The sequence below is a fragment of the Megalopta genalis genome, chromosome 5, assembly GCF_051020955.1.
Source record: "Megalopta genalis isolate 19385.01 chromosome 5, iyMegGena1_principal, whole genome shotgun sequence".
Classification (NCBI taxonomy): domain Eukaryota; kingdom Metazoa; phylum Arthropoda; class Insecta; order Hymenoptera; family Halictidae; genus Megalopta; species Megalopta genalis.
Genome location: NC_135017.1, coordinates 21,552,270 through 21,562,670, shown reverse-complemented (window position 1 = coordinate 21,562,670; position 10,401 = coordinate 21,552,270). Strand labels below are relative to the sequence as shown.

Below are 10,401 nucleotides of genomic sequence, written 5' to 3'. Positions count from 1 at the left end.
AAATTCGATGTGCCGTTTTGGTAATAACTTTACCTCGGAATCGCGTTCAGGGGAGCACCGAGACACAAAGCTAACCGAAACGGTATCCCATTCGAACGCGAATACGAAAATTAATACTGCAACGCGATGCTGGTGCACCCAGCGCCGGACTTTTTCAAAAGCAACGCAGCTTTGTAAAATTCAAACATCAATCTTCGCTAAGTGGTAAAACCGTGCCACATACGTTCCCTGTAGACAACGTGGGCGCAGCACGTGCTCCGCATCCACACACACACACATACACACGGTTTCCCCCGAACCGTGGTCGCAGCCTCGTCGCAATTTGTCGGACGAGAAACAACGGGCGCAACAGAAATCGTCCCTCCAGATCTCGAAGCGAATTACCCTAAAGATCGAAACGCGCCCACTTCGTTTCCCAGAAATCCGCCGCGACGAACTACGCGCCCGCACGCACGTCGATTTCATTCCGAAAACATTATCACCGTGCGCAGCAAAAACGTCTCTCTCGACCGACGAGACAAAGAGACACGAACGACCGTCCGAAATAGAATAAACACGCGCGAAGGGGGAGGACACGAAACACACATCGTCGACGATAAAAACCGAACGCGTCGACGAACCTGCAAATTCTCGCGACAACGTTTCCACGTCGCCTCGCTGGAAACAAAAAAGCCGAGGAAACGACGCGAATAGACCAAACATCAAAAAACAGAAAAAAAAACGTCCGCCGAAAGCGGGCCCGGAGCAACATAAAAATCGGCTGGGGTGGCCCGAGGTCGGTGGAAGCGAGGCCGCGGGGCAGAGCAAGTAAGATCCGAAACCTGCGAAGAGGGGCAGAAAAAAAAGGAAGAAGATGAGGCATGAAATCGCGGAGGAACGGGGCAACGTTGAAAAGTCCGTGGTGAAGTAGCGCAGAAAAATTGAGAAAAGGGTAAGGAACACGGAGGGGTGGGACGAGGCGGGGCGCAGCGCGAGGCTATGTAAGTAAATATGAACGAAAAGAAGCCGGTTGGAGGGACAAAGAGGGAACGACGGCACGAGAGGGCAAGGGTAAACCACTAAAGGGAAGAGCCACCGGGTAAAGACCGAACGTCTGCTCGGCGGGGTGGCCGAGGTTGGTAGAGAGGAGGTTGGCAGAGAGGGGTTTGGTAGAGTCGGCTTGGTTAGAGGAGGTCGGGATAAAGAGAGGGGTTCGGTAGAAAAGCTCGGTAGAGGGGGGCCCGGCAGAGGGGGTTGGAAAGAGTGGATGGTAAGTCGGCGGAGATGACGGTGGGTGCTGCCACCTGCGTGGAGGGCGTGGCGCTAGTTCTATCGGATGGTAGTCTAACGAGAGCTTTGGCACGCGTCGCACAGCTCGGGAGCAGCACACTCGTGTCGCTTGTGGCAGCCGCGCGAGAGCGAGAGAGTGGTCGGAGGGTGAACCAGAGAGTGGCGAGGCTAGGAGAGGGCGGGCAGGTTACCGTAGGGTGCGCGGGTTAGCGGGCGAAGAAAGCTGTCGGCCGAGGCAAGGGGAAGGGACAGAAGAGAGAGAGAGAGAGAGAGAGGGAGAGAGAGAGAGAGAGAAATAGAAAGAGAGAAAGGACGACGAAGCGAGGTGGTGGCGAGGAGCGACAGAGAAGGAGAGACGGAGCGTGAAACGGACCGCGGTAGGATGGTGGGTGAATGTGTGCGTAGCAGCAGGGAAGCGGATCGTCGGGCAGAGTAATGTCTCGGGGATGAATGAACGGGCGATCGTACGGGATTCGTTGCGATGACACCGAGGCTGGCCGAAGTGAGGACGCGGCACGCGTTAGCGCCGCCAGGAGGACGATCGACAACGGGTCCAGGCACCGCGGCGACGATGATCGCGAACGAGGAGCTGAGGCGGCAGTGACCATGGCGCCCCTCCTCGCGTGTAAACAGTGCTTCATGCTCGACGCACGCCTCGAGAGCAGCGTTTCTGGTGCCGCTACAGTCGTCGCTATCGCTACCGCCTACCGCTACCGCCTACCGCAGCCGCAGCCACAGCCACAGCCGCAGCTACAGGCACAGCCAGAGACGATATGCCGTTTCCCTCGTCCGCGTCGGCTCCTTCCCCCAGCCCGATGAACGGCCGCCGGGATCGCCGCGCTGAGAGGATCGTCCCGCGGCAAGACGGTATGGACGGAACGGACGAGTCATGATTCTCGTCCTGCCGCGTCGCCGTTGTCCTCGTCCTCGTCGTCCTCGTCGTCGTCGTTGCCGTCGCCGCCGTCGTCGTCGCGCGAAACCGTGTGTTGTTCGTCGCCCGTCCTCGGCCCCTCCAAGAACCTCCAAGAGCGTTCAACAAGACATTCTATCGAGGCCCACCGAGCAACGGTCGAACCCCCGATTCATGCGTGTCGCATCCCGAACGCTACTACCTAACAAGTGGTGACCAGCAGCGCGAGAAACGAGTACGTTCACGATTTTACACGCAAGACGATGCTTGTTGTCCCTTGTGGTATATATAGTTCAATTTCGCAAACCTGTTCTTATTTATTCTATTGTTTATCTTGTTTGCGTTTCGAGCACGGAGAACCGCTCCGACACACATGTCCTCCCCGCGATCCTACCGAGGATAGTCGACAGGAGTTAGGCGTTTTTTTCTCACGCGACGAACGACACGGCTACGATACACGCGTGCTACGCGTCGCCTTCGATTGCTGCTCTCTCTCCCTCTCTCTCTCTCTCTCTCTCTCTCCGTTTCGCTGATCGAAACAATGGAACACGTTTGTGCGGTTCTTTTTACGCGGTGGCACACGCTGCGATCGTTGCGTGTCGCGATGGCCACGATGCTTTCCGAACACGTTTCCGGGAATTCCGCGAGCCTAAAATGTGAGACTGGCTTTTTAGACGGGTAGATCGACCGACGGTTCGCTGCTGTGGCCAGAAATTGGAGCGCCGTTGCGGCCTCGGTGATTCGTTGAAAGAGCGAAGTTGTTTGTTTCCCCAGTGATCCCATGAATGAAGTTTCGCACGTCGTCTCTTTCCGGTGAGAACGTTGCTTAGGGTTCCTCGGAAGTGCTCGGACCGAGAACAGGAAGAAACAGTGCGCGTTTCGCGGTAGCTCTCCGCAGTCGGATCGTTGAAGCTTCGTCGTTTCGTTCGTCGGTTTTTCTCGCGCGGCACAGATGCCTTGGCGCGGATTAGCAGGTGCATCGAGTGGCCGGGTTCGTTGGATTTTCGAAACGGGTTCTCGCCGTCTCGGGGAATAATCGCGAGTACGCGTGCACCACGATTGTACTCGCGGGTACATGAGGCGTGTACGTTGTTACACTCGACAAGTCCGGTCGGATGGACAGGTGGCTCTCTGCGGAAATCTTTCAAAGACGCCTACGAACGCTCGTTTATTCCTTCGCTCGTCGATTCGTCGGATCTATTTCTGTCGACGCCGGATTCGCGTGCCATGCCTTTTTATTTTCGGCTGGCGAGGCGAGCTTGCGACGCGATCCCCTGCGCTTTCCGAACGCGATTCGGATCGAATCGTACGGGCCGACGACTATCAACAAACGTTTGATACGTTAATGCCACGTGATCGGGATAGTTTTATGGAACGCGACGGTGCCTGGTAGAAGGTGCCAGTGATTGGATCCGATTCTTCGTTTTATTGGGATCTAAGGATCGAGGGAACGAACGGGATAGCACCCTGGGGGGAAAGAATTTTCTTCGAGGATGTGTCGAACTTTTGCGAACGGTACTTGATTTCAGAGATAGTCGATGGAGGAGTTTGTAGTTTTGGAAAGATGTAGAATTGGCGAACTATGGGCTGACGCGTTTTTTAATTAACGATCGTCTTGCGAGAAGCATTATAGCGCGAGTAATGTTTGTTTCATGTCACTGTTCCTTTTGCAAAATTTGGGGTTACAGGTACATATTTTTTAACCTTAAACTATAATTGCAAATCAGTATTAATCTGTTTAATTAATTTGACGGCTATGAACGTTTTAACTACTGCAGCGATTTTTTAATAATATTCTGTAGTTTATTTATATCCGCGATCCGCTGGAATTTGAGCTCAATCGTGTTCAGAACATGTTCACGTTCATTCTGAACGAAAATTGATTTAAGTTGATATAGTAATTCGCAATTACATCGTTATTGTTGGACAAATTTTGCCGACACCTTCGCATATTTTGTTTGACGTGGTTCGATTAAAAAGTATAATGTCCATTCATTTCTAAATCTTTCTTCAATCAGCCTTTCAGTTCAGAGACTATTTTGTCAGATGTATGCGTAGTCCATTGGAACATTTAATTGAACGATACAAAGGTATCCGTAGAGTGTACTTATCAAACAACGATTAGTGTCTCAAAGCCCGAGTGTCAGTGGAATTAGCGAGGAATGGTCAGACACTCCAACGGCGCGTCACCACAATTTCCTTAAATTTCTAATAGTATTTCCATATTACGAATGATATACCTTTTTGTAATCAAATATCCTTCTTTTGCAATATTTTACAATATTTTCCAATTAACAATAAGATACGAAATTTTATGTTTGTTCCTTTAACTAATTCTCTGTCTTAAGTTAAGTTGTAATATTTCCTTATCAAATGATCAAAAACATCTATTTCCTATTAGTTTATACGTTGAAAATCGAGTCTCTGTTTTTTTGAAGCAACCCTTTTGAGGTTTTTTTTGTCGGAGCAACATCATCCAGTATAAATTCTAGTTGACGAAAGCGAAGTGATAGGGGAAATTATACTGAACGGAATTTACTGTGTTATTCACTATATCATATGCTTTTTTAATCAGGAAGTATAAAGGAAATCGAAATGAATTTAATTAACAACCCGAAATCACAATAATCTCGTAGCATGTATTTCATAGCATTTGTATCATTTACCAAAATATAAAACATTGCCACAAACTCAAAATCTTCGAACTTTATATACAATATATTAGCAATATTTCCATCGTTGCAAAATATATCTAATGAATTGCAACACACATGGATTAATTACATTTTCGTGCAACGAGTTCATAAATACTTAGTAATCAAAATCGATGATACTGAACTTAATTATTTCTCTGGTGCAGCATTCGTACGTTCCTCCAACAACAATTAATTATCTGTTTCTCTATATACATATATTGTAATACCATAAATGTTCGTATAATTATATTATAATTTGATGTACTCGATTAAAATCTGTAATTAGAACTGAAGTCTTTCTCGATCGAATTAAACTGTGACACTGTAATGTCTGTAGAAAGACATCGTAAATCTACTTTTAACTATTAATTACACTTTCGTTTAGATTTCATTTTTTACATCATGCTTGACAGAATAATTTGTTCGGATTTGAATATTAATTTTTCCAATCTATTTCTCTAACCTACTGTGTCATTTTCTACTGAATTTCAGTGGGATGCACGAAACCTGAGAATGTTCAAAAATTAATTGAAGTAGCTGAACTTTCCAATTTTAATTCGATTAAATGGAACACTTCAATTCCGTAAAGATTTCGTTGACGCGGGCAGTGAAAGTGCGAACGAAACCTAATTAGATTCGACTGCAAGAGTCACAGCAGCAAGTACACTTTGATTTTCTTTCTTTTTTTCAGACGTATCTGTGGCCTGTTCGAGTTACGAAATGGAACGCGAAATGCAGTGAGCCGCGCGGTGACGGGCAAAGCAACAAAATTCACGCGAGCACTCGCGCGGTAGGGATCGGTCACGAGGCTCGATCGAACGTCGTGACTCTCTGTACAGTTGTTCGGTGAAGAGTTCGCTAGTGAATTAAGTCAATTGCAATGGTGTTGCACGAAGTGAAGACCTTCTACGTTGCCGAATCGAGAAGAACCTCCTCAACTTTGTGCCACCCTCTCTTGACGCATACACACAGAAGACTGAGGTGTATTATTCCGCACTCGAAACAACATATCGCTTATCCACCATAAGGTAAGTGATGCTCTGAAATCCGCAGAAATGCTAATACTTGTTCACTTTCATCTCTTTAACTGCATTACATCTTTTAGTATAGAATTTAAAATATTGATTTAAAAATATTGATTACAAAATATTGATTATAAAATATTGATTACAAAATATTGATTATAAAATATTGATTACAAAATATTGATTATAAAATATTGATTACAAAATATTGACTACAAAAAATTGATTACAAAATAGTGATTATGAAATATTGATTACAAAATATTGACTACAAAATATTGATTATAAAATATTGATTACAAAATATTGACTACAAAAAATTGTTTACAAAATATCGATTATAAAATATTGATTACAAAATATTGATTACAAAATATTGACTACAAAATATTAACTACAAAAAATTGATTATAATATATTCACTATAAAAGGTTTCACTGTCTCCAATGCTGATTTAATTTCGAACAAAGGAAATCGATATCAATGAAACCTCAAGATTAACAAAATTAACTTATCGATTAAATACTTGCTTCAACGAGAATCCATTTCATACATCTAAAAATATATATATATATATAATGAGATTAAAAAGAAATTGATTATAAAACCAATGGAAGCATTCCGATAACATAAAACAATAGATACCATCTTCCTCGTCAATATTTAAATAACAGTCTCATTTCCTATGGAAATTCCACTAATTGGAAACGTAGAATTAGATAATATTAGGGTGCACAATAATATCTGGGCTACTGTAATATCAGATGGAATTATTTCGCAATTACCATTGTGCCGTAATTACCATACATTATGCTCCGCCAATAAACGACCATTACATTCGTCGCGAAGCAGATACAGTGTCGAACACACAATTTGGTTATTCAGGAGCCGTGAGAATGAATCGCGAAAATAATTGTAAATTCGAGTGAAGATATTCATTCAATCTCGACACCTCGATGCATGTATAGATGCATATACACAACCTTAAAAACGTAGGCTCGTTCATCGAATATTTCTGTCCCTAATTTCACCGGCGCCGGGACACAAGACGAAATGAAATTCACGGTTTGATATCACTTCGTAGCATCGCGCGGAAGACTTCAAAGAAACAGCAGCCGTAAGTCCCAGCCGCGTTCTAAGCATTTTCGGTCCAACGCAGCGTTCCAAAGTAAGTGGCGCTACAAAGTACCATCTGGACTTAAAGGGTCAAGACTTGGTATACACTTAACCTAACTTGACAAAGCTAACTTAATCCGCACATCCGTATCCGTTCGCTGCTTTCGTTTCCCTGTTTTTCTATCTTGTTCTCGCAATTTATTTCGCGACCCGTTTATGCCACATTACCTGCGCCATCCTATTCTCGTTTACGATGCAACTGCAGCTTTCCCTTCGCCCTTTCTCCTTCTCCTTCGAACTTCCCCGACCGTTTTCACTTTTCTTTCTTCTCTCCACAAAGTGTATTCTCTGTCCGTTTCCACAGGACCTCTTAAACGCATCCACGTTCCGAACCTGTCTCGATATAAATTACACTTTCTCTCCTATTCTTCTCCTCCTTGTGGATCCGCCTCGCCTTTCGCTTTCTTTCGCCCTCGTTCTTTTAATTCCTCCGGACGATTTTCGCCGTCTCGTAATAGCCGCAGCTAAATTACCCATCAATCTTCTCTTACCTCCTTTTTTGACCCATTTCTTTGTACTATCTTTGTACTTTCGTCGTGCGTGGTGCAAGACAGTAAACAACTTAAATTGGCTGCCAGAAAATTCATTCATCAAAGATGAATTTTGTGTTAACAACATACGTTCGTATTATATATATTATATTATTGGGTTGGCAACTAAGTAATTGCCGATTTGTTCAATGAAATAAAAAATTCTTTTTTACTTGGAACGAAGTTTCATCTGTAATGTATTTTCCATTTTGTTCGATGACCTTTTGCCATCTCTCTGGCAACTTGAAAATTCCACGCTCGTAGAAAGTCTGATCCTTTTCGGCCAAAAACTGAGTTAAGTGAGATTTCACAGCATCATCGTCGTTAAAAGTTTTACCACGAAGGGAGTTGTCCAGGGATCGAAATAAGTGGTAATCCGTTGGCGCGAGATCAGGGCTGTATGGTGGGTGTAACATCAATTCCCAACCAATATCCATCAATTTTTGCCGAGTGCACAAAGACGTGTGCGGCCTAGCATTGTCCTGCTGGAAAATGACACCTTTACGATTGACCAATTCTGGTCGCTTTTCCTTGACCGCTGCATTCAATTTGTCCAGTTGCTAACATTCACGGATAATAAAAAATAACGTAATAATAATAATAATAATAATTGTATAATATAACATTTACGGATATCATAAAAATGGGAGTGAGAGACATCTATAACTGAAATCGGCAATTACTTAGTTGCCAACCCAATATATATATATATAATAATATATTACGAATATATATTATATTGTATATTATTATATATTATATTCGTATTTTTTACCGTATCCTCGTGATTTTTATAAATTTATTTTCTGAAAGTTGCATCGATTCACAAGTGCAACGAGAAGACTATTAAAAAGCGATCCATCATCGAAAATCCATCAGATACTTTTAAAAGGGAACAGCGACGAACGTTATTTTCGACCGCTATTTATTCTTCGCCGACGAGTGCGGCCGAGGTTTTTAAAACGTCACTCCACGTGCATGCGCCGGAAATGTTGACGGCGACAATGCCGTCACACACGTGTTTGACGTGTGTAAATAGTTATACGCCCCTTCTTCCTCCGTGCAAGAAGCCGGAGCATCGTCCTTCCTTACAACTATACTAAGATCCCTGTGCTTTTTCTGTTTAACTCTTTCCCCGCGATCGAATTGACAGCACAATGCATTAAATGCAATTAAATATTATGATAAACGTTCGTAATTTCGTTTGGAAATATCAAATTCATGATATAAAATGCATCGGTGAAACATGAATAGTGAGAAGCTTAAAAGAAACTGAGAATGTAGACGTGTAAATTTAACCTTGTTAAAATTATTCAAGAGACAAAACAAATTGCACTCGTATATTCTGCAATTTTTGGTCATTATAGGCCGCCGATGCGATCATTTGCTCGCGTTATACAACTTCAGGCTTCTTTGAAATTGAAGAACACATTAAACACGTGGTATTAAAATCATCAGTGCAATTTTTTGCTGTATTTACTTCATTAATTAAATTTGACACTTAAATCTGACATTTTAATTTGCCATTTAAATTTGATTTCCTCGAAAACGAAACCTCCAATTTCGTTATTCTCGATTCTCGTCTTATTTCCAGCCACGTCCAATCCACGTGACCCAATCTGTAGCATGAAGCACCCTGTACAGAATCAGCTTCCGACCGTTCGCACCGCGACCGATGCAGCATCCTGTATAATTACCGCAATTTTTGTCCGAGCGTCCTCTCGGTTCCTGTTTCCGGCGCGCGCGCGCGCGGCGATAAGCGTTTCCCTGGAATTCCAGCGAAGTCGAGGTTAGCTATTAAAAAATTAATTGCGGCATGCGATCTTAGTGTATTACCATTTACCTGTTGCACACGTTCGTGACGACGTGTAAAAAGACGTGCCGCGTCGGCGGCGGCGGCTGTCGAGTCCCGCGAGCAACGCGGGGTCACGTTCGCCGCCGTTTCCGGCTTCGTTTTCCATCGCATCGAACGATCGACGTCGATCAATGACAACAGTCTTCGGCCGAGAAAATTGTCCGCCGCCGTGGCGGACGCGCGCCTGGTTACGTCGGGGGAGGGCCGGGCCGGGTTCGGTCAATCGGACGATATTTGTTAATCGTTGCAACGCCATTACACGACAAACAACGGCGGTTTGCTTGGTTAACATCGTTTGCGCGGAAGTAATATTTGCTTTCGCCGGCGAGCCCGGCTTTAAACGTGATTATAGCCTTGCAAGGGCAAGGCTTTATTTTTATCCCCTCGCATCAGATCGTAATCCGGGTAATGAGAACTTTCCGGGTGTCGCAACCCTTCTGTGTACGCACACTAAAATGGCGTTCCAGGTGCTTCCGCGCGGCTGCGTTTCTGTGCCGTGCCGCGCCACGCCGCGCCGCGCCGCGTATCGCGTCGGGTTTTCTACGATAAGCATCGTTGTCTTCTGCGGCTGGCTGCGGGAGAAATTATTTCGAGACGGACTCGTCGATTTTGACGCGCGATAGGGGAAGGCTGGGTGACGTTTTCGAAATTTGCATGTCGCCGTTTATTGGTAACAGGGAGGTTACGCTGGACAAAGTATTACAATGTATGTATATTTTAATATATATATATCTATATTTTTTAGTTTATTTAAATTTTATTTTATTCCAATAAATAAATGAATATATACATATATTTGATCACCGCTTCAACGTTAAATATATGTTAAAATTTCTCTCTCTCTCTCTCTCTCTCTCTCTCTCTCTCTCTCTCTCTCTCTCTATGTGTATATAGATAGATAGATATATACATAGATAAATTTCTACATATATTTAACGTT

The 10,401-nt window shown here is 44.1% G+C and overlaps 1 protein-coding gene across 1 annotated transcript in view; it reads left to right on the top strand.

Moving 5' to 3' along the window:
- The first annotated feature begins 1,289 nt into the window (after nucleotides 1-1,289).
- Nucleotides 1,290-10,401, top strand: part of LOC117219817 (popeye domain-containing protein 1) — a 125,459-nt gene continuing 116,347 nt past the window's right edge. The window contains exons 1-2 of the mRNA XM_033469277.2: nucleotides 1,290-2,414; nucleotides 5,567-5,903. The gene's annotated coding sequence lies outside the window, so the exon portion shown is untranslated. The remainder of the gene's footprint in view (nucleotides 2,415-5,566; nucleotides 5,904-10,401) is intronic.